Consider the following 22363-nt stretch of genomic DNA (forward strand, 5'->3'; position numbering starts at 1 on the left):
AGACAAAGAGCGCTGTGTTCCAGTGTTTTAAAACGTAGATGGTTTTAAACCGTTTCACAAGTGTCAGGTTTCATTTCATCGCTGCCAACATGTTTGTGACACTGGTCATCTATACCCCAAGTATAGCATATAGATATCCTAGCAGTCTCATACATTTCCTTTAACCATTATATAATCAGAATAAACGGAAGAAGCAATGACCAACTGATGCTGCAACAGATTTGGACGACTGAGAATTGGAGAAAGGAGCTTTAGAAATTGAAGTTATTCTCAGGTTCTCTCACCCTTTTAAAGTGCCGGGGCCAGATATGTCGGTTATGAGATTAATATAGTTTTAATAACACACACCGGCTCATTGCGAAAACTGATTTTGTGTGCGTTACGTTTCATAAACACACAATGTTGTCATTATGTGGGGCAAACTCTGTGGGTTCCTGGAGGTCCCCAGGTCGACGTCGGGGTCAGCCACTGTCGCTCTGGGCTCAGGAGTCTGACCATGGGTCAGCACTAATTGTGGCATTTGGAAGGCAGCTTTTCATTTAGCAATTAAGTGAAAAGTGAGTCCAAACCCCTCCGAGCTATCTTTCAGCTCACATACAAACACAAAGATGCCCACATACACACACACACACACACACACACACACACACACACAGACTCAGTGGGATGAGCAGCATCCCCAGGCGAGGATTAAACGCAGTGAAAGAACCTTTAAATACTGAGACACATTCAGCCTTGAAGTTTCAGAGCAACAGTATGAAATAAGACTGTGACTGTTGCAGGGACATTCCCACAAAAGCAGAAGAAAAGGACAGTTAACTTCTGTTGACAAAGTGTAAGTGAGAGAAACACAACTTTAACAACTGATATGCATCACAAGAGTGAGAATATTCTTCTCTGGAGAAAATAAAGGAGCAAATGAGCCACAGACAGTGAGAGGAGCCAGACAGAGCGTCCAGCCTGGGGCTCTGCCATTCTTTCCAAGGCCGAAACAAAGATGGGGCTGCAGACTTCTAATAATAATGAATGAAGAAATGCAACATTTTTAAGATGCAACGTGTCAAACAGAATTGCTTTGAGCTCCACCTTAAAATATACGTCTTTGACTAGAGGCAAACAATGCTCCACGTCTCTGTGTCTTAAGAAGCCCTACAATTAGTTGCAGCAACACAAAGTCACAAGTCAACAGACATTTCTTGCAGCCTCTAATTTGGGCCACTCAACTTGTCATTTATGTCACAGCACCTGAGTTAACTGGCGGAAATGGACCTGCATCATGCAATCTTCAAAATGAACTTTAAAATGCTAATAACACCTCTTATGGTCAAAACCTCCAAACCGAAAGCAGAATTATTGATGTAAATACGGAAGACAGCAGTTGCAGTGAACAAACATCACTGCACACAGATGAACAAATATAATTCCACTCGATAGCTGTTTACTGAACATAATTAATCCACACACACCAAACAAACCCACAACTACGACCAGTTTCTACCCTTATACTTCATGGTTGGCATCAGAAACACAGACCAACCAGGTTCTATGGTTGGAGCGTGTTGTGGATCCAAACCACTGGGCGTCCTTTCTGTTGGTTTAGTGAGGTCAAGCACAAGTTGGTTGGGCCAGAAAGTCTAGCTGGGCCAGTCACGCAAAATGAGAAATTTTAAGTTAAAACAAACAAATGTTTCCATTTTAAACATCTTTGCATGTACACACTTTCAAAGTCTGACGTAATATACAGTCCCTCCTTAATTTCACTGACTTTTTTATCGATTATTGTGGGCCTAAAATGGTGAAATTGGCAGGAAAGTCGCAGCGATTGGACAAATTTGCAGCGCCTCGCAGAACTCACGGCAATTGAATCGCCATCTCCTGGAGGGACTGAACAGACTTCTTTCCATGAAAGACATCCCGGAACACCGTATGATAAACATACCCTGCCATGAAGTAAACTGTCAGTTAACTGATACTAGATTCCATTTAAATATAGTGTGGCAAGCCACCTTTAATACAGCATAGAGCAATGAAAAAAACTTGCCAGAGAAAGAGCTGTTATTCCAGTAAAAACAAAATGATTCAGAGCTGTGGCCAAGTTTGGCATAAACTGTCCTGTAGGCAACTGCTGTCTCTCACTTTCTACATACACAGTTTACATGGAGCCGTGGATTTCCTTCGTATCAGCTCACCTCCCGTTCTCCTACCAAAAAGCATTCCATCTGGCATTGAGGGAAAATTAATCAGAAATATTTTTGTCTGCCGTGTCAGAATAGCCTGTGGCGTGGACCTAGCGTGGCATAGAGAGTCACAGTCAAACCACTCGACAGTGTGGTGTTAGTGGTCGGCCTGAAATAGAACATCATCTGGGAAGAAGCATTTCACATCTTTATCATGGTCATTCAACAAAAATACTATAGTTACGTGTCACATGTCGCACAATCGGTGCTACACGGAAACATTTGTGGACAAAATGTGCAGACACATCCACAACTCCGGGCATCAGCAACGACGACGCACAACAAGTCTTGTGATTGTTCCAGCAGGCCTTTTACCGCTTACTGTCTCTTATGCAATTGTGAGGATGGAAACCTGTTTACATAGTTATTCAGGAGTAAGAGTGGTAATGGCGAGCGTCGAGCGTGTACATACTGGGCTACACCAGAGCTCCTCAGCCATTTGTGAAGCTGATGGAGTGATCCATCAAAGCTGACAGCCAGCCGGTTGGCAGAGAGCCTGTGAGCTAAAGCAACCACTTTGTCTGCTGCTGGAAAACTCCGATGCTTCCCCAGCTCACCTGTCGTGTTGATGGGATGTCAGGGCTGCGTTGAAAAACGGTCATTCATGAGCTGTTTGGTTTTGCACTTCTGGGAATATTGTAAGAAAAAACCCAGGATGACTGGAAGGTGAATGAATCGATTTTGGACTTTCCATGAGAGGCCTGAACGGATATGTTTTTATTCTGTCTCTTTTGTTACGGTCTGATTCATACCTTAATATGAAAACACTTCCTAGACTAAAGAAAATCTTCCACTTAAACCAACTTTTGAATCCCTGAGATGACTAGCTTTCAGGATTCATTCTACCCAGACAGGAGCTGAGCTCCAAGTCTCAAACTGACGTCCAAGCTCCCCTCCTACTATCAATACTTCTGATATTACTGATAATAATGAACATTGTAGTTATTGTACATAACTACATATATCTTTAATCTCTAATGGCTAATACCTACAATTTAAGAGGGGCATTTATAGCACAAACTATGCAAATTTGATGCTACACACTACTTCGCATGCTTCCAAAGAAACACAAAAACACACGCCTTCATATGCTGATATATTCTGAAGCATCAATCATCCTGTGGAACAACTGAGGAACTTCTCACAAACACACACGTAAGTGTTCATCTTCTCCCATGGAGCAGCGCTGGAGCACATGCAAGAAAACTCTGATCAATTTTGGTTCCCCTCCTTAGCCGTTTCTGTTGTTCTTTAGCCCTCTCTTGAAATCTCTGTTCTCAATTAAAGCTGTCCTCAGGAAACTCAATCTCTCCGCTCATGCTGTCCCACAAACACATACACATATGGGGCGAGCAGCAGAGGGAGAGAAAAGGAGAGACATCTCACTCATGCTCTGACATGTCTTCTGTCTTCCCCTACGTGCCACAAAACGAAGAGAAGTTAAATAAAGTTCTAGGAAACGCGAGGAAAGGAGGACTCACCGGCTCTTTCGGGCAAGGCTTGGCACAGTCCAGCGATCGGTGAAGGCAAGTGAGTGAAGAAAGGAGCTGAGAAGTTTATGTTTGTCAGTCAGAAGTCCCTCTCACAGCGACGACTCAGTTCAGCCTGTTGCATTCCGACTCTCTCTCCTTTTCCCAGTCTGCCTCTCTCTCTAGCATAAACCTCCCTCTCTCTCTCTCTCTCTCTCTCTCTCTCTCTCACTCACTCATCCTGAAATCATTGTGTACTTTGATTCACAAACCCTGCCTTTGTCACGTGATCCAGCACTTCAAATATACTGCACATTTTTACCAGCCACAGAATGCCCGTAGGAAGGGAAAAACAGGGTCCAGAAAGCTTAGGTTTCAACTTGCTACCCCCCTCCTTTTCCCAACTCTCTCTCGCTCCCTCTCTCTCTCTTTGTCTCACTCTTTACCTCCACTCCTCTACATTGTGCTCACAGTCAACAGTCCTTTGTTGCATTTCAACTCTTTGACTGTTTGTTTTGCATTTGTGAATTTGTTCCTCCACAGCTCACCATCAACAGACTGGCCTGCACCAACACACAAGCTGAACACACACTCGTGAAACACACCGCCACGCTAATGAAACAGTCATTAACTTACAGACATACACAAACACACATGCGGCAGGAGGCTGCACACCTATGGGGATATCAGTAACAGCCCTTGGCTGTTGCTTTGTATTTTCAATGCCTTGACTTTCAAACTGCCAGCCAATGTGGCAGTCTGGGGCCTGGAGCCAATCAAAGGCCACGTGGGTCTTTTTGGTACCAGCCGGGCTCTACAGCACAATGGGACAACTGAGTAATTTGACAAGACAGCAGCAAACCCATCAAATTTCATGCCATTGCACCCATGAGGAAAACGTTTTAAGATGGAGGAGGAACTGCTGAATTGGTTGATAGATGAGTCGGACCACCCTTAATGGACTATGATGTTTATGTATGATATAGTGATGTGAAACACAAGTAAAGAACGGGTTGAGACAAGCCAAGACAGCATCTTAGCAGAGAGCACAGGAGGATTTTTTTCAAACGAAAATCAGCAGAGGCTTTAGAGAAAAAAGGCTGCAGAAGAACTGAACTAGCTATTGACTTTTTCTCGAACAAAGAACTTTTTACAGGCCAATAGTCTAGTGAAAAGAGGATACTTGTTACCATATCATCTTGTAATTGGGCCACACAGAAGAAAACAGAACCTTAGGTGTCTAATTTAATGACAAAGAAGGATGAAAATAATAATCTAGGACACGCTATTGCCCTGTGTTCATCCATACAAAAGTCTAGGAATCCTGTGAGTCCCGAGTCAGGTGACAGACTGATCCAGAAGTCAATTATGGTGTGAGAAAGATTAATAAAACTCAAGGACAAGTAAACATTCAAAAATCAATCACCATTAACTGTATGTAAATTTGAAATGCTTATAGATAGAAATGTATTGAAATCCAAAAACACAGCATGCCAACAACTCATCAGCTAAATGTACAACACACTATGAATGATTACATTTTCGGTCAATTGAGAACTTATTTAAATTCTGATGATAAAAATCAACATTGTTGACAGTTGAACTGGTTTAGCAATCGTTCTACACTTCACTGTTCACTGTCAGGATCTGACCTCCTGATGGTGACCTGGATAATGGCCTGAAGATAAGCAAGACCACCAAAAATATAAAGGTCATGTTCTTGTAATTTTGTTTCAATATTACACCCATGCAACTCTGTATCTTTAAGTATGTAAGCATTGACGTACTTACACTTCCTTCACTTGTGTGTATCTGACGTTCCAAGCCATAGCTCAATTCAAGTCATGGACAAGCACTGAAGTGTATCAACTCTTGAATGTAGACACCTCATCCAGAAAAGACCTCCAAATGGCAGATGAGCTTTGGAAATTATGGATTTATTTGCATAATTGTGCGGAGAAAAACAAAACTGATCTGCCTCATGTGATGTGAGAGCAACACAAAGAAGGTTTTGCTTTCACGTAAGAATGGAAAATAATGAGCATAATCTATAAGGCGTAATAATCCATTTGAGAGGTGCGCAAAATATGTTTTCCATTCTAAATCCCAAATATAAGATTGTGTCAAGGAATGTTCTTGAAAACCTCTGGAATCATGTGACTCAACCCAAACGCTTGGAACTCATGCTTAACAACGGGTGAACAGCAAAGTGTCAGACAGTGACACTGGCAATATCTCAGAAGGGCAGGAACCATCTTTCATTACTCTCATCACTGCTTTGAACAGATGGAAGATGACAAAGAGGAAGAGATTCGATTTTAAGTGCCATAGACAGTTGAGCCAAAAATGATGCTTGTCTTGACTGCTGCAGTGACCAGGACACTGGCGTGACAGAGACAGTTGGAGGGGAATTTCTCTCTTCACAAAAAGGAAATTGGACGGGAATTTAATAAAAGAACACAAAGACTGGAATATTTTTACTGGCCACTTAAATATAAAGCTATACACACTCATGTAATGTGTGCTCCGAGACTGACAAAATGCCAATTCATGACAAAAACAAAAGTTTTAGGGGCAACTAGATGATATATATCTGAATCTGGATTTGAGACCAGCACATGCCTCTCGGGATACAGTTATCCACAGGCAATGTATATCAGTCCTGACTCAATTTACATTGAAATGACTGGAGCAGAGATACACTAGCAGAATGTAAATGCAACATGCCACAAGTCATTTCCTCTATGGCTGCAAACTATACATGTACATGCACACAGCAGAGAGTTGTGGAAGCAGACTCACTTTGGCTTGGTTCTTCAGTATAAAAACCAAAAGATCAACCAAAAAGGCTTTTAATTTTGCTCACATAAGATGGTGCAGAGTGATGAAAAACAGACATAAAATCAAGACCATCATGATAGATACGCAACAGATTTTCAGAGTTTCAACAGATGATGTGTTTTGTCACCGTACATTTTGTATGCTAAACTTCTGTCAGACTGAAGCTGTCTGTGATTTTTTTATCTGATAGGTTTGGATTCCTCATCCACATGCTAAACCATGTGATGGCATATAAAAATACAAGATCTAGGTATTGAAGTGGGCGCAATCCATCTGACCAATTATATGGGACGGAAATATTGCTAAGTCTTTCACATCAATTTCTTATTTATAATGCCATTAGACCGTCTTCATGTCTGAAGAACCGTTCCTTCCACTGCGTAGCTGAAGCTCGAGCAGCCACATGTCACCCAGTCTGGTCACAGTCATGCTACATCCAGCTATTAAACCCATTCTCAAGGTTGTGCAGTCTGACTAAGAGACATTCCAATTTCTCTCCAGTAGTCAGACTTGTCTTTCTAAATGCATATTAGAAGGCCCAACCTAGCTGGACTAACATGGTAATTCAGTTTTCTGGGCTGTCGTGGGTCTGCACTCAACAACAGAAAGAGGTGTAAATGGAAAGGATATGTCTCCAACTTATTATTAATTTCCCTTTTTTTTATAATCAAACCTCAACAGGTTACTGCAGCTAATCGCAACAAATCAACAGAAAAGGTCAGTGGACATCTCATAAATCCTCATAAATCTCTACTTTGGCCCTAACATGAATCCATAATTGGACACATCTTCTTATTGTTTATAATCTGAGGAATTGCAAAGCAATTTTTTCCACACTTTGCTATGTCACGTATCCCTCTCGACTCACCTACATCATAAAACGTTGAATAACAATTTTTTGCCGAAGCTGCATTTACGGGAAGCACTTGTAATTACAATATTGTGGGATAAAATTTGAATTCCGAGCAACAGGCCGACTTTTGGGTTGTTTTAATTGGAAGTTTTAATAAGCCGAAGCAGTCAAACACCTTGATGGTTAGTTGGCTGGAAACACTGAATAATCAAACAAAGTGTGAAGCGGGAGTCCAGCAAGCTATTGATAAAATCCAGGAAGAGTTGGAAGAAGGAACAGGATGAAGCCAAAAGACGCCCTGTTAGTCTCTAATATGACCCAATACGTTGTGCATGTTGGTGTTGAGTGTCATTGCGCCCAAAGCCAGGCCTGAGGCGACCCTCGCGAGCGCTGCATTCCAGGATGGCTAGCAGACATTTCCCGGGCAAAAAAAGAAGACGACGCAGCTAGCAGTGCATCACAGTCTGAGCTTTCAGCCCCAGGGATTCCTGTCTTTTTTTAAACTTACTATTAGCCACACTTAACGACACTGCCTGCACCCTCTTGTTGTGCTATCACAACATTACCAGCAACTGAATGAGAAAAGGATGGCAGTAAAATCAGCCATAGACTACAATAGCACCTTAAGGAAAACCAAGCCAGATAAGAAAAGCAAGGCAACAAAGTTGACATGGCAACCTCATTCAGAGGAAAGGGAACAAGACTCCGGCGCATCATCCGCCATCTTTTGCAACGAGAAGCTAACTTGACCGCTACAGATGATTATTTGGAAAATAGTCTGAGGATCTACCAAGTGAATAAATGATAAAAAAAAAGGATGCGGAAGTCCACCATTCACCAACCATCACCGGGAATGAACTTCCTAATAGAGAGAGAGCACATTGAGCAACAACTGCCAAGCTGAGGAGCCCTGACTCCACACTGAGATGGTGGTTACGTTTCTGGACTTTTCCACCAAAGAAGCTGTAATTAAACAAGCTTGCAACCAAAGAAGAGTCCTACATAAGTACATTCAGTATCTACAATATCTCCAGCTTCACATGTCATAGCAGTAACAACGCTAATAATATCAGCTGTATTCATAAGATCACTGTCCACAAACAAGGCCATTAACATCTACTCGTATACAGACAAAGTTCAGTTTCTTTATCACGTCCTTCTGATGCCATAGAGCAAAAAGAAAATCTCACCTAAAGCCCCGGTGTTCAGAGGTCAAATGCCATGTTGTGTATACAAATTGAAAGGTTTTGTATTATGCACATGAACAGTCACAGCAAGGGCAGTCTTTAAGGAACCAAACTGGGACATGACGCCAAAGCAGCAATTAAATAACAAGACGAAAATCTTGTCTTGCTGTCTGATTCAGATTGTTTGTTTTTTTTAACCTTCACCGGAATACATTTATTGGGATTTGGAAAAAGAATGTGCAAGTAAGTTCAGCATTAAATGATGTACACTATGACTCTTATTGTATATATATATTCTTTATATGTGTAAGTGTCTATACATGTTCAAAACGAGAGGACTTTATTGTTCATCAATGTTTTTTTCTCTCTCTTCTTGTTGGCTGCTGAGTTGATGAGCAGCAGGGATGATAATTCTGACCACATTCAACAGGATGCAACAATTTGAAAAGAATCTGTGTAAAGGCAGGTCAGTCTAGATCACAGGTACACGTCAGTGTCTGCGAGTGTGACACAATGCCACTGCTTTTGTTTGTGTACCTCCGACAGAGCAGCATCACCCTCAGCGATACTGTGATGTGTGTGTCCACACTGGTATTTATATCCTCATAATGTTGAGTTACTTGAAAGAAGAATCATCTGAGGAACTCCAGAACGGTGTTGATGATCCCTGTAGGGAAGTTGATGGAGGTTTAGCTTCAGTTAAAAATAGTCTGAAGATGCACAAAGGAGACGAAAAGCACAAAATGAAGAGGGAAAACTGACAGGGAAAAATAGGGGAGCTTATAAGTTTCTGCAGCGCTCGAAATGGGGCCCTTTTTGGCAACAAGCAGCGGAGAAACCACAGAATGGTGCGACTCTGGAGTTAGGGGTAGGGAGGCTGGAAAGAGGGGGTGCCGAGGACAAGGAAGCAGGCGAGTGCAGCGAGGAGGAGAAGAAAGAGCGAAGGGGGTGCAGACGGCAGGTTTTAATCAGCAACAGGCTGTTGGTAATGAGATCACTATCCCACTGCTCTCAGATTGATGTCATGTGAGGCTCTGTGATGCACGGAGAGGCATGCAGAAGATGACAGGCATGCTTGACCAACTCACTCACTGACTTCGGCGCACACGGGACGGCAAAGACAAAGTTATACTCTTATGAAAACGGGTAAATACCAACACGCCTATAAACTGGCACCAGAGTACGCGCACACACACCACACAAATGCAGAGGACACAAAGAACCTTTAATGCACCACAGCTCCCTGCTGTTAATTTTCTTGAAGCGAAAAAAAAAAAGAGCTGACACAAATATACTCACAGCCGCACATGCACCATAAACACATTTTGGGTCCCAGGGCTCCTTTATGTCTTTTCTGTCTCTCAAACAGCTAAACATGCCTACACACAAAGAACATACTGTACCAGTGGCGAGGGCTGGCTAGACTTGCAGGCAAAAAATAGGGAGCAAGGAGGGAGAGAAAATACGGGCGGAGGGGGAAAAAAAGAAATAAAAGCGGGAAGAAGAGACACTCTGGTAGCAGTTGTCGAGCGGGGTTATAACGTTTAACGCACAGAAATGAAAAGGGCTCTTTCACAGAGACAGGCGGAATATGGGTAAATCATATGCATAAACAAAGTTGCGCTGACGATAACACAGGCACCCAAAGAGAAATACAAATTTGCATATTTGTGTTTATTGTGGGCAAGTTCAGAAAGAAACAAATAGGGTGTGAGAAGAAATAATAAGTGGAGGTACACATGTGCAGCCAATGAATAGTGAATAATTTTCCTATATAAATGCTCCCCAAAACTCAACGATGATGTCACCATGAACCTGTCGTGAACTCGACACTGTCAACTACCATTACCGTCTCCTTCCCCCCCCGCTCCCCTGCCGCCCCCACCCGCCTCACCGCACCACACCACCTCTCTAACTCCATCCACCGTGTCCCCATCGTGTTCTTGGACTTCTACCCTTTATCTTTCACAATGTGGTGTTGTCTGACTACATTTTTCTTTTCAACAAAAACTTTGCGTGGCCTCGTGTGTATCAACCCCCAGCCCTTCTCGCTGCTCGCAAGCCACTTGGAAAGTTTCTGGTTATAACAAGGACAGTTTTAATCAGAACAAGCTGGCATATTTTGGCCAAGACCTGCACTTATGGTAATTCAATCAGAAAGAAGGGGGAGAGAGGGAGAGAGAAAAGTGTAAAGGGGCACACAGAGTGTGAGACGGGGAAATAAGAAAAACAGAGGGAGGAAAAAGGAGACAGTGGGTGGATAGGAGGGTGAGGTAGGGGTTGAGTGGTTGAAGGAGTTTGATCCACATGTGGAAGTGATTGTCTAATTACGGGAGATATGTACGAAAGTTGCTGCCTGCGGGACAGATGGTGATTGGAGGGGGCAGCATTACAGAAATGAGATGATTGGATGAGAGAGAAATCAAGACAGGTAACTGGAGGCGGAAAGCATGATGAAGAAAGAGTCATGGTGCCTCCTGCATAATCTCACCGCTTCCTCTGTACCACCACATGCATGTTCCATTCGGGGCAGAGTGGCACAGTCAACGGAGCAGCTCGACACAGTTTCAAATCTTTGTTTCCTGAAACAGAACTTTACGTTAACTGAGAAGCAAAAAGCCGGCGGTAAAACTAGGGAATGCTCAAGGCGTTATTAGGAATGATACACTGGTGACCTGGCCACTGTGTGGCATCGGGAGTATTGGGTTCAAGATGATGGAGAAATAAATACTTTTACTTTTGGCATACTTCGCTGCAGATGAATTTAATGAAACTATAACAAATGTCCAAATCCTTCATTCTTAAAATGGTTCCGAGCAGATTTTGTTTTGTGTCAAGCTAAGAAGCTACAGACTCCAAGAACAATGGAGTCACTGAAAGCAGAGTCATTGATGTGGAAAGTCCTGATGGATAAAAGGAATCTGTTTTCATCTTAACTTGTCACAGATACTATAAAGAGAATAAAACCACACAAGGATGTGTAATTAATGCAGAAAGACTTAATATAAGGAGCCAATTTTTCCCTTCATTTAATGCACTGTTGCAGTCAAAGAGACACAGACATATGAGAAGGGTGAGACTCAGACCAAACTGAATACAGAATACAGAAGTATAAGTCCATCAATATATTGTAATTTTTTTCCAAAATAAATCAGCAACTGAATACTATCACTGCAACAATTTTTGGTTTTATTCCTGGTCTCTGTATGTTCTGGAATGGACACAGTCTTGGCTGCAACACAAATGTAATATACGTATTTAAGACAATTGTAGTATTCATAAAGTGTAAACATAAACATAATATGTAGTGTAATTGAAGTAACAGTATTGAAAAGTCCATGGCAACCATACCTAAGCACAAGCAGACAAGGAGTGACTGTCGTGGGCACTTCTCATCCTCACTCTACATCGCTGAATAAAATCTTTTAGATCATACTGCAGATTTCAATTTATAGTTACAGATAAGCCCAAAACCTTCTGGGTACAGGGCAGTAAAATGTTTTTATGGACAGAGAGAGAAATCCACGAATTTGACTGGGATTCCAGCCCTATAAACATCAGATTAGGATGTGGTTATGAGCGGAATTGATAAAAGATCACTCATTGTGACTCGCCTTTTATACGTGGCTATCTATTAGATTATCCAATCTGCAGCGTCCTAAAATGTAGCCTGGTAATCACATGGGAGTTGTTAAATGTTGGGGCGTTACAAACTTCTTTTCCGCATCTGCTGTATCAAGATGTTGTAGTCAATGCTCCACTGCCTTGTGAACTTAGCTCTCTGCTGTATTTGAGTCACTGGCTGGAGGAATTTGTGTGTAACAAGGTGGTGCAGGAAACAGCAGGTATGTGCTGTGCCTGTTCACCACTCTGCCTGTTGGTGATGGAGCCAGGGGGGTAATGTCAGTGGGATGATATTTGGGAGAGGTGTGAGAGTCGAGTGGGCCATTCCTGGCACGGTTATGTAGCACTGTTTGCTAAGGAAAAATCAGGTACAAGGTGAGGGCAGGGGAACTAGCTGATAATAAAATTGTATTAAAAATGGCCACTGTGATCGAAGAAGGTCCATGGAGGACCTGAAACAAAGATGACAGAACTTACTTTTGCTGCATCTTAAAATCACAGAAAATATATTACATATATTACTTCTATTGCACACACAAACATACACACACACATATATATATATATACATACATACATTTATGTATATATATGTATATATATATATACATACACACACACATATATATATATATATATATATAAAAACATACATACATATATATACACACATATATATATACATACACATATATATATATATATATATATACAGTGGTACCTCGGTTTTTGAATGTCTCGGACTTCAAACAAATCGTTCAAACAAAAATTTTGAGATTTTTTTGCTTCGGATTTCAAACGAAAATCCAGAACTCGAACGCCCCCGAATTGCATAACGCACAATAACAATCATCTGTATGCAGACGTGTTGAGTTTGCTACATTTACTGACTGTTTTTTCTTCATATTGAGGTGTAAAACCTTTCCTGTCTCACTGGACCGTGGTAGAGTGTCACAGGGGAGGTGCTCGCTCTCCACACCTCTGGAGCGCTCACTCCAGGGTTTGATGTCCTGTTGTGGGCTGGAGCTGGGACAGGGATGAGGCGAGTCTGGGACAGAGCGTGACTTGGTTTATGACTTTGTCACAGCCAAACTGCACAGAAGCGCACATTCAGAGCTGGACACGCACTGGGCACCTCTTCACTTCTGGAGAGATGTCACTCACTTGGCAACCCCTCCCACATGCAGCGGCCACATACATAGACGAACAGCGCACCTGCAGCAGACACTCTACATTCACTCCTACCAAAGCCTATTTTAAGGAAGGAGGAAAAAACAATTCAGATTCCGAACAAATCGCTTCTTGAACGGCTGTCTGGAACGGATTGTGAAGAACAGAGGTGCCACTATATATATATATATATATATATACACCATTAAATATTCTGTGTCAATTAGGATGGAACAGAGAAAAAAAGAAAAGCGAGGTGACAAAAATTCTCTTCCTGTCGATTTTTATCTGGTACTGGTTATGCAATGACGGCTCTGAATCAAATCTATTCTCCCCAAAACAGCAAGCCTTTTCATATGACCATAAAATCAATAAAGGGATGAGAGAAGCACAGTTTAAGAAAATTTTTAAAAAGTTGCGCTTTCAGATGTGAAAACAATGGCTCTGATGAATATTACTTTGTGGTTATTAGCTGGTTAACGTGCCTGTGTTACGCGTACAAAACAACTATTTACATGGAAAATAACAGCTGATCCTGTCTGAACTCGTTTAATAGAAAGTACCGAGACAGAAACATCACTGAGGAGTTTGACAATAATCCACGTGATATATCTTAACACAATGTCATGCATGCTGTCTTAGTTTAAGAGATAGTTTTTTTTTGCCATAAAGATAAATACTCGATAATCATTTGTTTTCCGACACTTTTAAAGTGCATTAATCACAAATTTCCATCATTTATGGCACGTTTGGTGCCATAGTGAGCAATAGTAATAGTTAGCAATCAATTAAACAAGTTTAAATTAATTTGAAAAGAATAATTGTATCTAAATTGCTCGTGGTTCCCAAAAGTTACTGTTATGTTAATGTGCAAAAAGAAATAACGATAACAATTTGAGTGATTCAACTTCAAAATTATACGCAATAATCGCGTATTATGTTCCTTTTAAAAAAAAAAAAAAAGCATTTCACATGAACATACTCACCTGGCCAACACCGCCACCGTCTGGACAAAAGCGCTCCAGCAACACGCCAAACATCGATGGAGATTGCTGGGATTTGTTGACTGTCGTCCTGAAATAAGTAATTAAAAGAGATTCAGCTGTAGAAATACTGCCCTGTCCTTCGATAACAATGGCAATATTAGTACAAACATATTCATTGTTCAGCTGACCCATTTCTAAATCTATTATTCCTAACAAATGCAGACATAGAGTTGAGTGTAAATAAAACTCACGTCCATTCATTCATCTTCTACCTCTGATGTCTGGTTCCTTTAATGAGATTGTGGCTACAAAGAAAATAAATTAAGAGTGCAAATGGTCTGGATTTCTGTCAGTTGTTTTGCTTCATAAAATAACTTGTAAATGATGTGCTCTTTTATTTGTGCTAGCAACATCTGCATTAAAGGAACCAGGACCTTCAAAACTGTCCCATCTTCTGAGCTGGGTTTGTGGAGAGACTTCATTAGTAGATGCTTGAACTCAGCATCAGCATCCGGCGACACCTTCCTCCGTTGCTTTCTTCCTTCGGTCAGCACATAATGAAAGTTGAGTTCCATTACCTCCCGTAGAAAAATCTGTATGGGACAGCACTAGAGTTAACCTTAACCTAAAGCAAGGAGGAAGGTCCATCAAGAGAAGTTCCCTCCTCCTCCTCCTCCTCCTCCTCCTCCTCCTCATATACATCACCAACATCATGAGTGGATCCATCCTCCTATCATTAATGACAGCATAGCATGACTACATTATTGTACAAGCTATACAGAAAAAAAAACAACACAGCAAGCTACATACATACAAACCTACCTGCTACCTTGCTGCTGCTGCAACTGCTGCATCTGCAGACATGCTCGCCGAGGTCTCTCTTGGACATGAAGGGCTCCAGAAGAGAGAGGACGGCGAACAACGGTCACTTCACGGCACTAGATAGCGCTGACCATTCCGCTCCTCGGTCACCATCCTCCCCTCATATAAACAGACCCTTCAGGACGTTTCATCTGAATTATATTAAATCAGAAACAGTAATTATTTACCTCGTCGCCATTCATACGTAGTTTCTACAGTCGCAGCAGTACGTTTGCCTCGTAAACTAGCTAGACATTGCGGTTAGGCGAATATAACTTAAGAAAACTTAAGTAAATAACGGTCTCAACTCGCCACCGTTGTGGCGAACTTTCCCTCCGGACAAGATTCTTCCTATTTATATTCCAGTGGAAATTTTAAAAAATCACTCACGACAGGATGGCGGAAAGTCTGCATGTAAACAATTGCAGCGAATAGCTTCTCATCCTCCTGCACATGTCAGTCGGGGATCTGGTCTCTGGTTGGTCAACGAACGGGGATCTGGTCTCTGGTTGGTCAAAGAACCGTGACTGGCCGCGTCTCCTGGGACTCCAGGGTTTTCTGCTGACATAGTAGCGAGTCTGTAAGAAGAAAGTTAAGGAGGAGCTGGAAGTACAGTAGCAGCAGGAGGTGAGAGGAATCAAAGTGAACCACGAACACGTGAATAAGAGAGCAGAATGGAAGTTGAGAGTATGCAGATTATTTCGATTCCTTTTTTTTATGGGAGTGATGGATTAACAAGAACCAGTATATCAGAGGGACAGTTGCAGATTGGTTGGAGGCCAATTTGGGGAGGCCAGACTCAAATTGTTTGGAAATTAGGTGAGGAGAGACAGGGAACATGACAGAAGATGAGGACAGAAGCGCAAGACTTGATGTGCTCTTACTATAGCAACCCATAATGGAACGTGACAAAAAAATATTAAAATGTAAACATACAATTTACTAATAATAAGAAATCATAATAAGAATGAAATGCTTAAGAGAACACTGCCCCAAGTGTTAGGGTGGTTCTCATTATTAACATAATAATAATAATGTGAGCAGAATAAACGTAAGTTCAGCAACCAACCAGCAGGTGGTGCTGCTGTACCATCGATGGCAGCTGGTTCGTGGCGCATATCCCGCTCAAAAGATTCATATCATTTGGGTTTGTTCAAATTTTATTCATCGGAACCTCCTCCCCGTTTGTTCGTGAATACGACCATACATTTGCTGGTCAACAGAAATAGACGCAGTAACTCAACCGCTACGAGCAATAATGATTCATTGATCGATGTACCTCGTCCTTAAATGTAAGCTGGGTGATTAAATTAGTGCAAAATGGCGGCTCTATCTTGAAATGGTGTCAACACAGCACAGAAAGTAGGTCATATATCAGATGAATGCACATACTTGTGAGGCTAAACTGTACACAGGCCTGGCTGGAGAGAAGCCCCGTGGTACAAATGGCGTGGACGCAGCATTTTGAAGCCTTGGACGTCGGGGTCACGTCAGGTGATGCGCCATCACGGCGCCTTGGCCCCGATTCCTGAAGTTTACACGGGCAGATGTTTGATGCAGCGCACCTACCAAGAACAACAAACAGGTCGGGCTTTAAATACGCACCAGCCTCCAGCGTTAACAACGTGACCCATATTCAAGTTGGGATGCGCGTTTCTATGCGGACGCGAAGATTTTGGGCTCATTTGGGGTTCTTTTTTTTCAGGCGCTCATGTTTGTTCAAACAGCTTCTGACCTACATTCACGCAGCTCCAGCCAATCTGCAGCGATAGTTGTGTCTTAGCAAACACAATCTGGAAGAGAAAGGAAACGTGACAGAGGGGGGAGGGGGAGGGAGTCACGCTGAGCACCGCCCACTCCACACGTGCCAGCTCCGGCGGACAAAGATCGTATAGAGACGGAGAGGGGTCGCACTCCTTCGCTTCGAGGGAAACACCTATTCATGCAAACGTCTCGCTTCTAGAGCAAAACACAAACGCATATATACACACACATGCATCTATATGTACGTGTTTCAATACAGCTACTCGAAAACACTCGACAAAAACACCTCGATGACACAGTTCACAGCTTCTCGGAGCTGTCAGCATAATGAGCTCTTTAATGATCTTCAATGTAAATCTACTCCTTTTCTAGGGAGCAAAGATTCTACTAAAAATTAAATCACAAAATCAAAACAATACAGTCATCAGTTGGAACAATGATGCTAATATGGTTGCTGAGAAGTAGAAACTAGCAGCGCTGATGATATGATTAGACATAGAGTTCATTGTATGAAAAGTAAAGTCACAAGATTAAAAAAAAAATGGCAGAGATGATTTTGGCAAGTGACACATAACCTCTGTTTAAAGGTCGAACTGTAATCGAGGATATCTGTCAGTCATTTTCACACCTCCACCACACGTTTCAGAAGACGGAAGAGCAGATGTAACACACCTTTCATTCTAGCAAAACATTCTGGCGACAATGAGACACAAAAGGAACATGTAATAAATTACAATGACTGGCTAAGATATTATGTTCCAGACTAGCAAGCTGCCATCTTTTATTTGGTCGGGAAAATAAATGTAAGTGGCAATACTTTGGCAGAAAATAAACAGAATGAACAGAGCACGAACATCCACCTTTCCTGGATCCAGTCCGTGATCTGGATCACTCCCAAAATTGAATACGTAGGTCCTTGCCCGATTCCACACATTTCATCCCATCTTTAACTTTCACGTTATTTTAAACACAGGCAGACAGACAGCCAGAGGAGATTAAAAAGGTGTCTGTTTTAATTATTAGAGGTTTAATTAAACGCATTTCCATTTTTAGTTTTAAAATATACCGTCTCATCCTTCACCGGTGACTTCACATCCTAACACCTGCATTTCAGGTTTTCAGTTTCCAGATTGTTGACATTTACAATCTCCACTCGAGAGAAAACACAATGTCAAGAGACCAAACTTCTTCATGGCGTTCCCCCACAAAAATATCATGCTTTATGTTAATTTTAATTATGACTATCTTTATTAAAAGAAAGAAGTTTTTTTAACATTGAAATAATCTCTGTGTAATTAAACTTTCAATGAGCAAACTGAAAGGCAAAGTGTGTATGTCTGCAAAAATCATTTAAATGGCCACAGTTAAATGGCCATCTCTGTGACAATAAAGTCTATTGTGGCGTTGGTGATGGCAGCGTTTGTTTGTTTTACTTTATGGCTTGCGAGTTTCTTATGACTCAGCGGGTGTTTGGTTGTACTACAGCATATCTTTGGAAGAGGTTTTTGTAGCGGAGCCATGCAGCACCACATCTTCACTGTGCTCCTCTGTGTGGCTGTTACACATCACCTCCATGCGAGGGTTACACTGACCCAGGGCCTTAGTTTGTTTAAGAAGAGGGGGGGACAAGGATTATCATGGGTTTTACTTCACTGTAAAAGCATCAGCGACGCAGGATCACTGCATGTTTTCAGTGAAGTATAATTTTCTGTAAATATTCATCCTTGAATCCCTTGTCAGATAGACTTTTTGTCCACTTAAGGCCTCCATAAATCAAGCTACTTGTGCCACCTGCGTGAGCTGATTTGGTTTGTTTTCGCTGCTGGTCTTTATTTCTACCTCTCTCTTGAGTGAAGTGCTGATCTATACATCCTGTAATGCGCAGGGATGATGCATTCAGGAGCGATGGAATTTTCTATACAACTGAAAATAACCAGGTTTATGATGGCTGCTGGATTTGTGTGTGATGCGGACAAAATGCCCCTTGCCATGTTTGATACAGGTGTGTTAAGCATGTAGAACATGATACAGGTGTGTTAAGCATGTAGAACAGTTACATGGTTGTGTATATCTGAATAAATATATTCACACATGTTGGACGCTGTGAATTGCCTCCATGGAGGCTGGGAAAGCTTCAGGAATAATAAATGAGACAGAGACATGGTATTGATTTATGATCAAACCAATAATATGAAACAACAGAATTATTTTTTGCTGAGACATTCGTTATTTTCCCTTGAGTTTTCTTCCATTTAACTTCCATTCTTGCCGACCATCACATTTTTCACACAACCTTTCTCATGACCTCCCCAAAGCAGACGTTCCATTTACCATTTACTCCCTGGCAATGCTTTGTTCCACGTGGAAACACGTGACAAGATGTGGTGCAGACGTTTTTGTTGAGATGGATTGATTCATGCCGAGTTGTCACCATCCCAGTTTGGACTCTTGATCACAATGTTTGACTCACGGGCTGGGGATAATCATTGATTGGTCTGTGAAATAAAGCCATCCGTTCAACTGCCAATCTGTCAACACAGAGAAGCAATAAACTTTAATCTCTGTGTAAATAAATCTGTTTTTTAGGAATATAGTCAACAAATAAGACCAGGACAAGACCACCAGACTTCCAGGTAGTAACAGTATCATGATAATTTTACTTTTAACTCACAGAACTCAGCCACAATATTCCGCCCGAGTGGAGAGGGTTTATGCTGAGTGGACACAAGCAAACTGTTTTATTGTTTCTGTTTTTATGAACCCAATAAATGACCCATAACTGTCGCCATATTAAACAGTTATCTAATACAAACAAAGGCTAAGTTTCAGGTTAAAATTAGAAGTTTACATAACTGACTTCTTCCTAAAGGTAGTTGTTTATTGGTTAACATCTACCTTTCCCTCCAGGAGATGTTGCAATCGCAACTATTAACACAAGTCCAATCCCTTCAAGTTCTGTGAGGCGCTGCAATTTTGTCCAGTCACCGCAACTTTCCCGCCAATTCCACCAATCATTTTAGTCTCCTTTCGCTCACCCCTCTACGCGGCATGTGCGGCATCATATCCCCTCCATTCTTGTTGAGATGAAGGAGCTTTTCACACTGGGAACTCTGCGTTTTGCTCAAAAATCCGATAGGTGAACACAATTGGTGTGGACTTGATCCCGTCTGAAGAGCTGCACCTCGTCCGGGGAAGCCGGGGGGTGAGCTTGTCGCCTCAGGCGACTCGGAGGTAGATGCCGGAAAATCAGTGGACAGCGCAACTCACACAAACATGATAAATGCGGAGCAGTAAAGCTTCTGATCGCTGTCTGGGAAGACAAGATCATTCAAAAACCGATTTTATTGACACACAAATTAAAGTACATGAATAATGTTGGGCTCTAACTGCTTTTACTGCTGTGATCTTGTGGTTGCGCAACTGTCATCACGAGGAGAGCAGTGAGGAGGAAAGATGCAGTTTTTTCTGAAGTTACTGATGATCACCAGACTAGTCAATGATCATTTTTGATGTCTGCATCTGTACCTTCTCTGATTAAAATTGTTCTCGATCGCCAGTAACCTCTCTCACTTTGTTTTCTACGTGATGCGAGAGTAGTGTGGATAAAAGATGGTCCATATTGCACAGCATGTTTTCCCTATATTCTTCAAAAATAAACATGATAAATCTCTTTCATGTTTACTTTTGGCTGTGAAACTACACATTCTGTTAGAGCCAAGGCGGAGGGCCATCATCAGTTAACATCTGAGGTGACGATGACTCGTAATGTCAAGAACTGACAGAGAACGGGGGTGGTCAAGCTGATTGTGGTAAATAGGTTCGGGCTGGTGTTGCTCAGCTAATGACGACATCCTTATGACGTGCTTTGTCGTGGATCACCAGCTAATTTGCGCAGAGCACCGCCAGCTGAGAAGGAAAAAAAACAACGTCGCCTGTAGCGCTGTGGTACAAAGCTGCACAGCGGAGTGCGACTTGGACTCAGGCCACCTCAGACAAAAAAATCTGCAGTGTGAAAAGCCCTGAAGTCATGTGTGACGCCAAACGCTCACATTTCCCCACAAATATTGTTGCCAAGGGTTCAGATTCAGATGTGAACGATTCTGAATCCATTCATAAATGTCCAAATTCCCATGACTGAAATGTTGAAGACTAGCAGACCGTCACCCGAACACTATACGGGGCGGACGTAAACAAACATGGCTGACCGCGAGATCCATCACTCTCCACCCCAATTCTGACGCTCTATATCGCGACCCTGTGGAACATATCTGCAGATACTGTTGTTATTGGCTGCATTAATGTGCCAGAGAACAACTCCGGTCACACACATTCCCCACCTTTACCTCTCAGACTCTGCCCATCCAAACGTCTGTTAATGTCCGCCCTTGTGAGGAGCTCCGTAACAAAACAATGAGCACTCACTACACGCTGTCAGCCCGGAAACTACTCATGGTACACCATCATGAAAAATATGTATTTAATCTATCTAATCAACATTTTTTATTTAGCATGTACATGTACATGCATGTTTATTGTGTGTGGTCTTTGCACTTGAAACTTTGTTTTTATAATAATTCTGGAACCATAAATGATCTAAATTTTCACCACTTTTTTTTATCTGCCACAAAATTAGGCATTTTTGGCTGCAACAATCAAAACAAAAAGTCTGCAGGCACTGATGGACACGCAATAAATCTGTTTACCAGAGATCAGAGTTAGAGTTTCATTTGAGCTCTGATGGCATGGAATGGATGACGCAAGGGTGATAGATGAATCATCTGAAACATATCAAGGCTAACCCGAGGCATAGGAAGCAAAAAGGAACAGCCAAACAGTTTTTTTTTTAAATTTAATGAAATGACCTCTGTAGAACCAATACTTCCATCTCTTACTTCACTACATATTTATTTGACAAGTACTTGTGAATTTAGTGAATTTTAGCTTTAATAATCCAAGAATCATATTCAAATAAATGTTGTTTTAACAGAATGATCCATTCGGTATCTAACCTAGCGAGAATGAGGTTCATCTGAGGCCAACCAGATGGTTTGGGGATTTCGAACGTTGAAGGAACATGACAGACCCAGAGTCACACTTGAATCATGATGATTCATCCCTAGAATTTATGCCTGCTCGCGCTCAACTACAGCGGACGCAACAACGAGTGAGAGCTCTCGCCGAACGTTCCCATCACTCCCTCGCTTCCCCGCTCACAGCGGCGCCCCGACAGCACATTAGCATAAAATGTGTGTCAGTAGGGCAGCGAGCGCTCACATGCCATGCGCACATGCAGCGGAGCTCACAGCAGCATTCCACAGGCGAGCGAGCCCAATGTGCCGAGTCCACGCGGGCCCGCCAGCCAATCACAGCG

The 22363-nt window shown here is 42.1% G+C and overlaps 1 protein-coding gene across 12 annotated transcripts in view; it reads right to left on the bottom strand.

The window, feature by feature from the left end:
* Positions 1-22363, bottom strand: part of LOC128761190 (retinoic acid receptor gamma-A-like) — a 65663-nt gene that overhangs the window by 31784 nt on the left and 11516 nt on the right. The window contains exons 2-9 of one of the 12 annotated variants that reach the window (XM_053869231.1): positions 16834-19520; positions 16621-16756; positions 15619-15786; positions 15190-15380; positions 14802-15097; positions 14619-14672; positions 14368-14455; positions 11079-11169 (exon numbers count right to left, since the gene is read on the bottom strand). The gene's annotated coding sequence lies outside the window, so the exon portion shown is untranslated. Of the gene's footprint in view, positions 1-3718; positions 3875-9124; positions 9255-11078; positions 11170-14367; positions 15098-15189; positions 15381-15618; positions 15807-16620; positions 16794-16833; positions 22225-22363 lie in introns of those variants that run through there. The other 11 variants (XM_053869229.1, XM_053869232.1, XM_053869227.1 and 8 more) reach the window with 11 other exon arrangements.

The sequence above is a fragment of the Synchiropus splendidus genome, chromosome 6 (assembly GCF_027744825.2).
Source record: "Synchiropus splendidus isolate RoL2022-P1 chromosome 6, RoL_Sspl_1.0, whole genome shotgun sequence".
NCBI lineage: Eukaryota > Metazoa > Chordata > Actinopteri > Syngnathiformes > Callionymidae > Synchiropus > Synchiropus splendidus.